The following is a 13,614-nucleotide window of genomic DNA, read 5'->3' as shown; positions in this document are numbered from 1 at the left end:
GAGACCCAGCTTGTTGAAGGCTACTCTGAAGAGGATGTTGGAATTAGCTTTGGTGTCGACCAGTATTCTTTTTACAAGTCTGGTTCCGACTTTTACCAAGATGACGAATGGGGCGTCTTCCGCCAAGGTGCCGTGTTGGCAATCATCGAGGGGAAAATATGATCACTGTTGGAATCGAAGAGATTGGTGCTTGGTTTCTTACAATTAGGACTTTGAGATCCTTTTTTAGTGCTAATTTTGTCTTTTTCAGCGCGTCCTTTCCGGTTAACATTACGATTATGGTGGGGTCGGTTTATGGACTTTCTTGGGGGTGCCTGTTGTATCATCCTTGGGTTGCATCCTTCGTGTTCTAATGATCTTTTTCTTTTAGTTCTCCAAGGTTCTCGAATGATTTTGACAAACTCGGAGAGTTTTTTGTCTCAGATGTCTTATTCGAGGGTGTCTTTTAAGTTGAAGAAATATTGGGTTTGATGCTTGTATCCTCGGTGGTAGTTGCAGTACAGGCTCTTGTTGCCGCCTGTCCGTTCCTTTAGCTATTGCGCCTTCGGAAGGATGCCTCGTTCTAATATTTGGTGGTAGATTTTAGTAATGGGAGCGGGTAGGGGGTGTAGTTCAAGAACTTTCCAACCCTGTGTGGTCGGTTGGCGTTCACGGGTTTGGGGTGCTCTTTTGGTGTATCTCTTAGTGGTGGGCTACTACGAGGTGTCGTGTTGCTGTTCTACCATTTGTTGGCGGCCATGACGTAGCTTATCTCTTTGTTGTTTATGTATTCCCTTGTGACACTTTGAATTTTGTGCATGGTCCAAACTGGTTTGATGGTGAGGTATTTTCGGAAGTCTTCATTCATGAGGCCGTTGGTCAGACAAAGACTGGCGACCGAGTCTGTGAGTTCATCGACCGTTAGGCACTCATCATTGAATCTATCGAGGTATTTTCTTGTGGATTCATCTTGTCTTTGGGTGATTCTAAGCAAGATGATGGGGTGTTTTCCTTTGGTGATCCTGGTGGTGAACTAGGCCATGAACTTTCTGGAGATGTCGTGAAAGCTGGCTATGGAGCCGTTTAGGAGGGCATTAAACCATTTGATTGCGAGGCCGGATAAGGTTACTGGGAAGGCCTTCCACTGGACCATGTCGGTGGCTCCTTCTAGATTCATCCTGGCCTCGAAGGCTATTAGGTGTTCTTGGGAATCTTTGGTCCCATCGTATTTCATATCAGTGGGTTTGTCGAAGCCCTTCGGGAGTTTGGCTCTCTAGATTTTTTCCTGACCTTGAAGGCCGTTAGGTGTTCCTGGGGATCTTTGGTCTCATCGTATTTCATATCAGTGGGCTTGTTGAAGCCCTTCGGGATTTTGGCTCTCAAGATTTTTTCTGTGAATGGGGTGACCCACATTATCACGTGCTCGTTTAGTGCTTGTTTGGCCTCCCGATGGTGTCGTCAGTTGTCTTCTATGTGTCGGCGTTCCAGGTCTAGGGAAACACTGTGGTCATGTTGTTTGCTGTGTCGTCGCTTAGGCAACCTGTTGTTCCTAGTATCGCAGTGAGATTAGGTCCTGGAGGTCACTTGGCTTGCGTGTTTTGGGTGATACCGCTCTTTGGATGTGACTCAGCCTTCGAGGTTTTGCACTCTGAGGTATCGTTGTTGGATTATTTGGAATGCCTTCTCTCCTAGGCCATCGGGTGCCCGGGCTTCAGTGGGTGGACGGTTGTCCTCTTTTGGCTACTGCTGGACCGGGGTCGGTTGGCAGTGCACAGTATTTGTTATCTTTCTGTGGGTGAGAGGAATGCTATCCCGGAATTCTAGTGTTGGGCTTTGCGAGTTTGAGCCACGGTGATGGCTTGGGGATTGTTCCTCGAGATTATCTATCATGCCGCCATGATTTGGCAATCCCCGCATCTGTGCAAGAACCTTGAGAACTTTTTTGATCTCTTGGCTCCAGAGAGGTCTGAGCTTGGCAATAGTGGTGGCATTGAAGAGGTCGTTCATGATGAGCTTCCTTATAAACTCCTAGTAAGGTCCGAAAGGGACCATGGTGACAAAGTTGTCATAGGTGAGGCAACGGGTGGCAGAGGTTCGGAACATAGAGTTGAAGAAGGTGGCCTCGTGGGTTTGGAGGAAGAGCTTGAAGAGTTCAGGAAAAGAGGCGACCACGGTGGGCATGGAGCCAAGATAGAAGGAGAAGATGGGGCCATGGCGCTTGGAGAGATGGATGAGGGAGTGGTGGATGAGAGGGTCCAAGAGGTGGAGGTATCCCACTAAAGGGAAGTGAGACTTTGGGCTCGAAGCGTTTGGGATTTCGCCATTGGAGTAGGGCGAAAGTGCATAGAGTGTTATCACTAAGAAGGTGATTGCAAGTTGAAGAAACATTGTTCCTTTTTTCTCTCAATTACAAGCAAGAAATCAAGTGAGTGGGTTTGGGGGTTGCTCCTCGAGGTTCTCCGTCATGCCGCCACAAGTTGGCAGTCCCCACAGACAGCGCCAATGTAAATAAAAATTTTAAATTTTTTATTTTAATAAATAATTAAATATAAAAGATAAATTAAAAATAAATTTTGTACAAGATGTCTCTGGTACAGGTTGTGAGATGGATCGGAGACTTGCGAGTTGAGGCAATCGCCGGATTATCTGACTGGAGCAATGGAGGTGATACCTACAAAGACACTCCGACACTCAAGTCAGGATGGATCTGAGAGGTATGAGGTGAGTAGAATGAGTGACGTACCTAAGGGGGCCTCTGGCTCCCCTTTATATAGCTAGTGGTAGTTATCTCATCTTATCTTATCTGGTTAAGATAAGGGAGGTATTTGAATTCGAATGTTGTGTCAGGATATTGAAAGTTATTGATCCGTTTTTGGACGGTGAGGATGACCCAATCTTGAGATTGTCGGGTTTGGTGACCATTTCGAAAACGGATCCAGAAATCGGGTCCGAAACAAATTTGAATTGATATAATTTCTGTAAAACTTCTTTCATTAGTATCCTTAACATATATATCTTTAGCGTATATATAGCTAAACTATTAACTTAATTTGTCAAGTTTATTTTCACTATTTTTACCAATTGAGCTAGAGCACCTCATCATTTTTTTCATGGCGTATTAATACTTCATTGAATATAGGTATTTATTTTAAAGAACAAAAGTGTTTGCAAAAGTAGTAAATAAATATTTCAATATAAGAGATATCCATTGCAATTGCTTGAAAAATTAACAGTAATTAATGAAAAAAAGAGATACAAAAATTTACTTTTTATGCTGCAAGAAAAAATACAAAAGAATGTATAAAAAAATTCAAAAACAATCCATGTACAATAATAAGCACTTAATATACATCTCACGATATATGATTATCACTCATATATTAAGACACTCCACTTAGAGGTTCCATAAGAAATCATCAGAATAGCGATCGATTTTAGCGACCGAAAAAATTGGTTGCTAATAGCAACTGATTTAGCGATCGATATATAATTTCTAGAACCAGAAAAAATCGGTCACTAATAGCAACCAAATTAGCCGATAAGTTTATTATACAACCAAAATAAAGTTGGTCACTAAATCGGTCACTATTTTTTAATTTAGTGACCGAATTAGCAACCAAAACAAGAGAAGAAACGACTTTAGAATTTTTTGTCACAAAATCAGTCGCTATTTTTTAATTTAGCGACTAATTTTGCAATCAATAGAAAAACAGGGTAAAAATTTGTTTAGTCACTAATTTGGTCGCTAAGGCAATGGCCACTAAATTGGTTGCTAATTATTAAGTTAGCGATCGATTTCAGCGACAAACAAAATCGGTCACTAATAGCAACCGAATTAGCAACAGATAAGTTTATTATACAACCAGAATAAAGTTGGTCGCTAAATCGGTCGCTATTTTTTAATTTAGTGACCGAATTAGCAACCAAGACAAGAGAGGTGACATCTTTGGGATTCTTGGTCACAAAATCGGTCACTATTTTTTAATTTAGCGACCGATTTTACTACCGATAGAGAAATAGGGTAAAAAATTGTTTGGTTGCTAAGACAATGGTCGCTAAATCGGTCATTAATTTAAATAAAATAATATAGTTACTGAATACCCTCACAAATGCTAACTCAATTCACCCATACCATTCTCATTTTCTCCAAACAATTATCGAGTAACCTGCCGGAAGCACAACACCGTCTTCTTCGTCGCAGCACCGTTTTTGTCATCTTCCGATTCTAGTGCCATCTCCTGAGCTCTCGTCACCGTCATCTTCTGAGATCTCGGCGTCGTCGCCTTCGTCTTTGAGATCTCGGTGGCGTTGGCGTCGCCTGAGTTCGCATATTGTCTCATCAACGTCCAGATTTGACTTTCTCATTGTGATGCCGTCGAAATCCTCTTTATAAACTGATGCAGCATCTGGTTACAGTCACTGCCTCCAGGTTATGCTCTTTTCATTCCTCCATATTTCTGTGTTAGATCCCCTACTCTTACCATTCATCTTTGTTAGGTTACTCTATTTCGCTTCTTTCTTAATCTTGTGTTTGTTTTCAATCAAGTGATGAGAAAATAAAACTGCAATAATATAAAATGGATTCAATCCATGATCACCTGTATTTAAGTCTCTGATGGTTCACTCGCACCTTTTTGTTTCTCCTATTCAGCTTCTTTTTTTTATTATTTTTAAATTTTGTCTTCATGAATTGAAAGCTAAGAGACATGATGATTTTTATATTGGTCCGTGTTTCTGAATTACCGTGACCAACATCTTTTTCCAATCTCTGATCTCTATTAGTGAAATAACAAAACATATTTCCCCTTTTCCCCAAATCTTAGGGTTTTGAATTTTACATCTCAAATTCAACTATTCTGAACCTTCAATTAGTGGTTGCTCTGTGATTTCTTGCATACATTACAGTATACGCTATTTCGATTTAACGTATGAGTAGAAATTTTATTGCGTATGAGAGCTACTACTAATTTGCTATATTGTTCTAACCATAATTGTTGATTTTGTTTTTCGTTTTGTTGAAATTTTCAACTGAAAGTGAATAATATATTCTTAATTTTGGTGGCATTTGGCCCCAACTTGATGCATTAGATGATTGAAGAAACTTTTGCTCAGAAATAGACCCGGTCTTTATTTCGGGTCGGGTAAGGGTATCAAAAATAGACCCGGTCTTTATTTCGGGTCGGGTCTGGGCCATAGCTCGGGTCACCCGAACTGAGCCCGGTGGCTCGGTCATCATACATAATTAATATTTTGTGTTATTAGTAATGGATGATGGCTATTCTTATGTGAAATTTAAATATTGTAAACCTTAATATTTTGTGTTATTAGTCATTATAAGATTATAAGTTAATGTTTTATATTTAAAATGCATAAGACTTTAGACTAATGCATAATATTGTGTTATTTGTATTGATTTAAATATTTGGTATTATTAGATAATATTAGTATTGATTATGGTTATGCTTTAATTTTAGAGAAGGGTTGGTTCTTGTTATATATTTTTAAGTAAATTTTACTATGTGAATTGTGAAATAATGGTTAGAGATTAGGTGATTTTTACATGCTAAAGACTTGGTTTTCAGCCAGTTTTTACCCAGTTTTCACCCGGCCTGAAGGTGTATAGGTTTTATCGGGTTTAGGATCAGGTTAGGGTCTAAAAATTAGGCCCGGTCTATATTTCGGGTCGGATCTGGGTTAAGCCAAACCTGGTGTGACCCGGCCCATGTACACCCGTAGTAGTGCCAATCTTTTCTCTTTTTTAATTCTATCTTCTTTTTTTCCCCTTCTGTTAAATATATCATAGCCTAGCTCAAATCTCTTTTCTGAATTTGTTTTTCCTTTATACTCTTAAGTGTTATAGTTTCTTAAGTGTTTTTCGCTGATGGTAAGGTCAATCCTATAGAAGGTGAACTTTCTAAATCACTGCTGGACAACAACAAATGCTATTTATTGGACTGTGGTGCTGAGGTATTTGGCTGGGTTGGCTGGGTCACACAAGTTGAAGAGCGAAAAGAACCTTGTCTTGCAGCTGAGGTAATGCCACTATAGAATCTTCTTTTTATGCTTTTTATGTTGGTTTAAAGTGGATTAATATATTGAGCTACTAATAATTTCAGGATTTTCTTACAAGCTAGAAATGACCAAAATCTACAAGGATAACCAGGGTCATTCAAGGTTATGAACCACATTTATTTAAGTCTAACTTTGACTCTTGGCCATCAGGATTCTCTAATACTGGTGCTGAGGATGGAAGAGGAAAAGTTGCAGGTGAGTTAATAGATGGTTTTAATTGGTATCTTGATTTAATTTAATTAATACCAGAGAACAATATATGTTGGCATAACTTAATCAATACCAGAAAACACCTACTATTGTGTAATTTCAGGTTTGGCAAATTAATATAATTTTTAAGCATATAGCATTTTAAAAAAATATAAATGATTTAAGCATTTAGCAAAAATCTATATTGTATCACTCTAATTACCCTAAGCCTTACCTCATGCCATAAAGCAAAAGATAATTAAAGGTCACAACAATTGTAAGGCGTATACAATAATATATATAGAAAGAGACAGTAATTCTAGAAGCCTGACGAGGTGAAAATCAGCCAATTAAAAAATTGTAGTAAGAACAGCGTTGTAAGTACAATTCTCAACCAGCAAAAATCCGCTTATCAATTTAGAAAGGGTTGTCACAAAGTTTAGAATAAAATACTGGGAGTATGAATCCTAGGTCGTCTCCCAATGAGTTGACAAAAGAGTGCTATTTTATTAGTTAGGAATTTTCTGAGAATTTTTAGAGTTGGAGAACGGGAAATTAAAATAATAATTAATTAAAGCAATGAGAATTAGCAAGAGAATTTATATAATCAATTAAAAAACCTTGACCGGGGGAATGATTAATTGGAAGTTCTATCCTTGTTGGATTTTTTCAAGTGTAATGTTAAGAGGTTGTTGTTCTACTTAGTCATCCCTTACCTGATAAGGGAATGTCAAGTAACTAACTAACTAACTAACTAACTATAAACCTCAGGTCCTGATCCTCTCCCCAAGAAAGGATTAGAGTTAGAGACTAGAGAGCTAGCCAACAACTTCCAATTAAAATTAACACTTGAGTATTCCAACTCAAGGGTCTCCTTTTAATCAACCTCCAAGTCAAGTTGGAGGTCTACTCCATTGACATGAATGTAAATTTCATAAATGAATAAGAAGAAGACATGATAAATTAAATAAAATAGGAATTGAAAATTAATTAAAACTAAAAATAGTTCTTTGTATTAATAAATCCCAAAATGCAACATACGTATCTGAACAGGATCAATAAGTAATCAAAAGAGTAAAGGAATAAGAAGGCAAACTAGAATAATAGTGACTTCAACGGAGGTAGTGATTCTTCTCAATATCCAAAGCAAAGCATAAAATTCTAAAACTATGAATATAAAGGAAACCTAGAGGAGGTAGTAATTTCTCTCTAAGATTCAAAACTAAAACTAAAACTATGCGAATGAGAATGTGTCCCGAGTCTCGGATTGTCCCCTGGCTCTAGTCTGTGTTTCTGGGCCAAAAACTGGGTCCAAACTCGGCCCAAAATCACCCCTAGCATTTTCTGCGATTTCTGCAGGTGGCACATGTCACGCATACGCGTCAGTCACGCGTGCACATCGTTTGGCGATTTTCCTTGTCACGCGTACACGTCAGGCACGTGCACGCGTCGCCGTACGAACTCCAATGCACGCGCACGCGTGAGCCATGCCTGCGTGTCACTCCTCGCTAGTTGTCTCCTTTATTTCTTGTGCTCCTTCCTTTTACACAAGCTTCCTCTCCATCCTCTAAGCCATTTCTGCCCTACATAGCCTAAAAACACTTAACGTATAGATCACGGCATTGAATGGTATAAAGAGGGATAAAAAATATAAAATTTAAAGGCTTAGAAAGCTAGTTTTCAATCATAGAACAAAATTGGGAAGGAATTATAAAATCATGCAATTCATTTGAATAAGTGTGCAAAGACTTGATAAAAACCACTCAATTGAGTACAAGATAAACCATAAAATAGCGGTTTATCAACCTTCCCACACTTAAACATTAGCATGTCCTCATGCTAAGCTCAAAGAGATAAAATGGATGAATGGGGAAAAGTAAGACTCATGAGATGCAACCTATGTATGCAACTATATGCTAAGATGATACTATCTACTTGGTTAAAAGTAAATAAGCTCTTCAAGACAAAAATAAATCAGATTCCACTAATTCAAATCACACAATAAAAGACAAGTAAACTTGTAAGAAGATAGCTCATGAAAGCAGGGAACATAGAATCAAGCATTGAACCCTCATTGGTAGTGTATATGCACTCCAATCTCTCAAGTGTCTGGGGTTAATCACTCTACTCTTCTCTAGTCATGCTTTCTAAACTTTGTTCTTCATCTAACCAATCAACACAAAATTTAGTATACCAATGCAAACATCATGAGGTCTTTTCAAGGTTGTAATGGGGCTAAGGTAAGGGTGAGGATATATGTATGGCCAAGTGAGCCATAATATGAATCTTTGACTAACCTAAGCTCTTACCTAACATACACACACTCTATATAATTCTAATTCATGCCTAGCTACCTAGAATTTCCACTTTTGTATCACATACTCATGTACCAAATATTTCTTTAATTTTATCACATATGCATTGATCTTTTATTAAACTCAATATTAGGGTAATTTTGTCCCCTTATTTAATAACTTATTTATTTATTTATTTGAGTATATTTTTTTCTTTTTTTCTTTTTATTTTTATTTTTTTTCATAAAAGCAAACATAACATATCAATGCACATGAGTTTTTAATTTTATTTCTGGTCTTACATGAACATGCGCCCAAATTCCAAATATTTTGTTAATGAACCACTGTACACTTTCATCAACCCAAGTTCCCACAATTCCCCACACTTAATTAATACACAATCTCTAACTTAAGCTAACCAAAGATTCACTTGGGATATTTAATTATTTTTCTGCTCAAGGCTAGTGATGTGGTAAAATATAGAACAAAAGGGGATTAAAAGGCTCAAAGTAGCTAACAAAGGTGATTGAAAGGGTAGGCTATTTGGGATAAGTGAGGTAATAACAAATGATGGCCTCAATCATATGCAAGCATGTAAATATACTAAATAATATATAGAATGGAACAAAATATAGATTACAATCATAGAGAAGAGAACACACAAGAATAAAATATTATGGTTAAATAATGTAACCATGTAATTAAGCTCAAATCTCACGGGTTTTGCGTTCTTAGCTATAATTCATGTTCCAATTTACAGTTTTCAAACAAGTTTAACACAAAATTTTCAATTTAAATTAGTGAAATGCTATGAAAAGGGTCTTGAAAAGAAACTCATTACTTCAACCAAGCAAAACATACATGCAAACAATTATTATCATGCAAACTATCCTATCTAACAAAAGAAAAAGTCAAATGTTGGTATTAAGAGAGAAAAGTTACCTGTGGAAGTCAAGGACTGACCTCCCCACACTTAAGACTTGGCACGGTCCTCCGTGCCATCAGTAAGGAGCAAGGGAGGGCTGGAAGCGTCGCCTCCAGTGTCGGTTCGCCTTGGCTCTCTGTACTACCGGATGAAGGGGAGTCTGGGGTGTCCTTTGGTTCTGGAGATGGGTGTGTACCAACTATGAGGTCCTTCAGATAGTTGTATCTGCGCTTGTTACGGTGCTCCATTTGCTCCATTCGCCGGTCTTGCCGGTCGAACTTCTCAATGATCTGAAGGATCATCTGATGGATGGATGGTGCTTGTGATGTGGATGATGGTGGAGTAGAAGTAGGAGGAGTGTCCAAAGATGGGCCTGCAGGCCGGCTCGCAGAGGGAACTGGTGGCCGGATGTATTTCCTATTCGGGACGTACTGGTCGGCTCTAGGGATGATGACCTTCGTGTCTCCTGCCCGAGATGACACACCTGCTGCATAGACTAAATCTGAAACCAAGGTGGGGAAAGGCAGGTTACTCAAAATCTGTACATGTCCCATGGCATCCCGGATGTGTCGGGGCAGGTTGAGGGGTTGCTCTGTCAGGATACACCAGATAAGGACAGCCATGTTTGCTGTGAAGGTCGTCTTGTGAGTGCTCGGAAAGACATAGTGGGACATAATCTGTGCCTACACGCGAGCCTGTAGGGTGAGTGACTGGGCTGAGATGCTCTTGGGTTTTGAACGATGCTGCCCGTAGATCCACTTGCTGCCAGGTTGGGCTATAACTCCAAGTATGCTATCCCAGTTGTACTGATACATCTGGCACTTACGAGATGCTTCTTGATATGCATCCTATCCCTCTGGACTAGGTGGAAGGTCCAGTGCTCTCTATATGGCACTTTCAGAGATAGGGACTTGTTGCTGACGGACGAAGACAGTCTGTAGAGTACGCAAGTAGAAGTTTGAGTAGAATTCAACTACCCAGGATAAATTGGCCTCTCGCGGCTGCCTCCTAAAAAATCCCCACTGCCTCTTCTCAATTCGGGGCTCCACAAAATCAACAAAGTATGTTGGGACAATGAGTAGATGCTCATTGTTGTAGTTTCTCTCGGCTAGGATGGGGAACATCTGTTCGCAATAACGGTTAGCAAACCGTGTGGAGTCCTAGGTGGGAAAGGCTTTCTCTGATTCATCAACTTTAATGACCCTCTTCACCTGCTTTGTTGGCAGCTTGACACTGGTAGATGGAAGTGCCTTTGCCAGTGTTCTCTTGGTTCCTCTCCTAGCTGGTGGCTTGTCAGTGGCCTTCTCTTTTCCTTTCTTGGTACCCATGTCTAAAGAAAAAAAAGGAAAAGGAGGAATATCAAATATAGATAACTAAAGAACCGGAAGGGAGAAAATTCTAAGTGATAATGAATGCCAAAGGAAAGATGTTAGCTCAAATACATGATAGCTACAACATGTAGGTAAGACATCAATTAAGAGCAATAAGGCAATTCATAATTAAATAGATGCAAGAGGTGAAAGCATGCAAGGAATAGGCATGAGAAGCATAACTCAAGCATCAAAAATTAAATATGCCAATATAGAGAGTAGTTGTATGATGACAATTGTGAATGATAATCCTAAATATATGTGAAGTGCAAGGGTTGTGAAAAAGAGGCATTCAAGTAAAAGAGTAAAACAAAATAGAGTTCAAGATGCCATAAGGGCTTTTTCACAAACACTTGGTGGGAAAGATAGAATAGGAATGAAAATAATATAATCCAAATGTATATGAGAGCCAATTAAAGTAGCAATTGTCAAATCACTCCATATAATAACCACAAGCTTCAGGATAAAAAGGTAATACCCAAATAAAACTCCAATACCAACATAAGAATGCAAGAAGAAGAAAAGAAAAAGAAACCATAGATAAATAAGCTAAAAGAAAAATAGAGAAAAAAGAAACATAAATAAATCCAATAATGAAAAAAATAGATGGGAGGAAGAAAAGAACCTTAATGAAAAAGATGAAGAGGGAAAGAAGAAAGTAGTAGAAAGTAAGAAGGAGTAAGGAAGAAGAAAGAAAGAAAGAAAAAATAATTAGGATTGAAAAGAATTAGGATTGGGGGAGAAGAGATTTGAAATCAGGCGCTGAAGTGGATTAATTTGGCGTGGCATGCGACACGTGTGCGTGCATCACGCGTACACGTAGATCGCGCTAGTTTTAAGTGACACGAACGCGTCAGGGACGCGTACGCGTGACATTGGTTGTGCGAATGGCGCGAAGGCAGCCCTGCGCACGCACAACTCTCTGTTCAGATACGCACGAGAGCCAAAATTGCATATGACGCGTGCGCGTCATGGACGCGCACGCGTGGATGGCCTGGATGGGAAAACGACACGTACGCGTCAGGGACGCGTACGCGTGATGGAGGTTGTGCTCCCAGCACAGTTCCAGCCCCACACCATCATGACTCTCTGGCCATACACCCATTTACGCCGATTTTTAGGGTCACGCGTACGCGTGATGGACGCGTACGCATGAGGGGCCAAAATCACAAGCGACGCGTACGCGTGGTCTTGCTTGTGCCTAAGGCATGCTTCCAGCCCTGCTCCCACGTAACTCTTTATTCCATTCCTTTAGATCACGCACACACATGTGACGCGTACGCGTCGGCAACGCTTGCGCGTCGAGTGCCATTTTTTTTACAGAATGCAAAATGCAGAATGCAGATGAATATGCAAAAATTATGAATGACTACTTATGAAAAAAAAAAGAAAATGACACTAGGAATGAAAAGGAAAAATCATACCATGGTGGGTTGTCTCCCACCTAGCACTTTGCTTTACGTCCTTAAGTTGGATGATCCACAAGCTCAGTCTTCTACTGTTGGTGGATCTTCCAAGAGGAAGATCTCTAGCTCCTTGGTGTTCTTCATCTTCTCACCATGATACAGCTTTAAGCGATGTCCATTAACCTTGATGAATTTGGAGCTTGAAGGATGACTTAGGTGAAAGACTCCGTATGGCTCTGCCTTTTCCACCCTGTAGAGGCCTTCCCATCTTGTACGCAGCTTGCCTGGCATGAGTCTCAACCTTGAGTTGTAAAGGAGAACTAGCTCTCCAGGTCTGAACTCTCTTCTCTTAATATGCTTGTCATGCACAACCTTCACCTTTTCTTTGTACAGTCTGGAGTTGTCATATGCTTCGAGTCGAAGGGTCTCCAGTTCTGCCACTTGTAGCTTCCTTTCAGCACCGGCCTTCTCAAATCCCATGTTGCTTTCCCTTACAGCCCAGAAAGCCTTGTGTTCCACCTCCACTGGGAGGTGACAAGCCTTTCCGTATACTAAGCGGAAGGGACTCATTCCTATGGGCGTCTTGTATGCTGTTCGATAAGCCCAGAGCGCATCAACAAGTCTGGTGCTCCAGTCCTTCCTATGAGGCTTGACTATCTTCTGCAGAATGTGCTTGATCTCTCTGTTAGACACCTCTTCTTGCCTATTGGTCTGGGGATGATAAGCTGTAGCGACCTTGTGAATGATGCCATGTCTCTTTAGTAGGCCTGTCAATCTCCTGTTACAAAAATGAGTGCCTTGATCACTCACGATTGCTCGTGGTGACCCAAAGCGACAGATAATATGATTTCTAACAAAAGAGACAACAGTGTTAGCATCATCAGTACGGGCATGAATTACTTCCACCCATTTAGAAACATAATCTATAGCTAACAGTATATATAAGAAACCACTAGAGTTTGGGAATGGACCCATGAAGTCAATGCCCCAAACATAAAAAATTTCACAGAATAGCATAAGCTGTTGGGGCATCTCATCCCTCTTGGATATATTTCCAAACTTTTGGCATGGGGAACAAGATTTACAGAAGGTAGTAGCATCTTTAAAAAGAGTGGGCCACCAGAATCCATAGTCTAAAATTTTTCTAGCTGTTCTTTGAGGACCAAAATGTCCACCACTCTCAGAAGAGTGGCAGGCCTCTAAAATGGACTGGAAATCTGATTGAGGCACACACCTTTTAATTATCTAGTCAGCACCATACCTCCAAAAATATGGGTCATCCCATATATAATATTTGGACTCGCTTTTCAGCTTGTCCCTTTTATGCTTAGTAAAATTGGGAGGGAAGGTATGACCAACTAGATAATTAGCTATAGGTG

The 13,614-nt window shown here is 39.8% G+C and overlaps 3 non-coding genes across 3 annotated transcripts; all 3 read left to right on the top strand.

Moving 5' to 3' along the window:
- The first annotated feature begins 4,518 nt into the window (after positions 1-4,518).
- On the top strand, positions 4,519-4,600 carry LOC112768424 (small nucleolar RNA Z199). The gene has a single exon (XR_003185856.1). It is a non-coding gene; the product is annotated as a small nucleolar RNA Z199 (small nucleolar RNA).
- Positions 4,601-4,680: 80 nt separating this feature from the next.
- On the top strand, positions 4,681-4,755 carry LOC112768593 (small nucleolar RNA SNORD18). Its single transcript, XR_003186002.1, has one exon. It is a non-coding gene; the product is annotated as a small nucleolar RNA SNORD18 (small nucleolar RNA).
- A 100-nt stretch (positions 4,756-4,855) lies between these two features.
- On the top strand, positions 4,856-4,938 carry LOC112768425 (small nucleolar RNA U54). Its single transcript, XR_003185857.1, has one exon. It is a non-coding gene; the product is annotated as a small nucleolar RNA U54 (small nucleolar RNA).
- The last annotated feature ends 8,676 nt before the right edge of the window (positions 4,939-13,614 follow it).

Source organism: Arachis hypogaea, chromosome 17, assembly GCF_003086295.3.
Source record: "Arachis hypogaea cultivar Tifrunner chromosome 17, arahy.Tifrunner.gnm2.J5K5, whole genome shotgun sequence".
Lineage (NCBI taxonomy): Eukaryota > Viridiplantae > Streptophyta > Magnoliopsida > Fabales > Fabaceae > Arachis > Arachis hypogaea.
The sequence above is the reverse complement of the archived record's forward strand: the minus strand, read 5'-3'. Positions and strand labels throughout refer to the sequence as shown.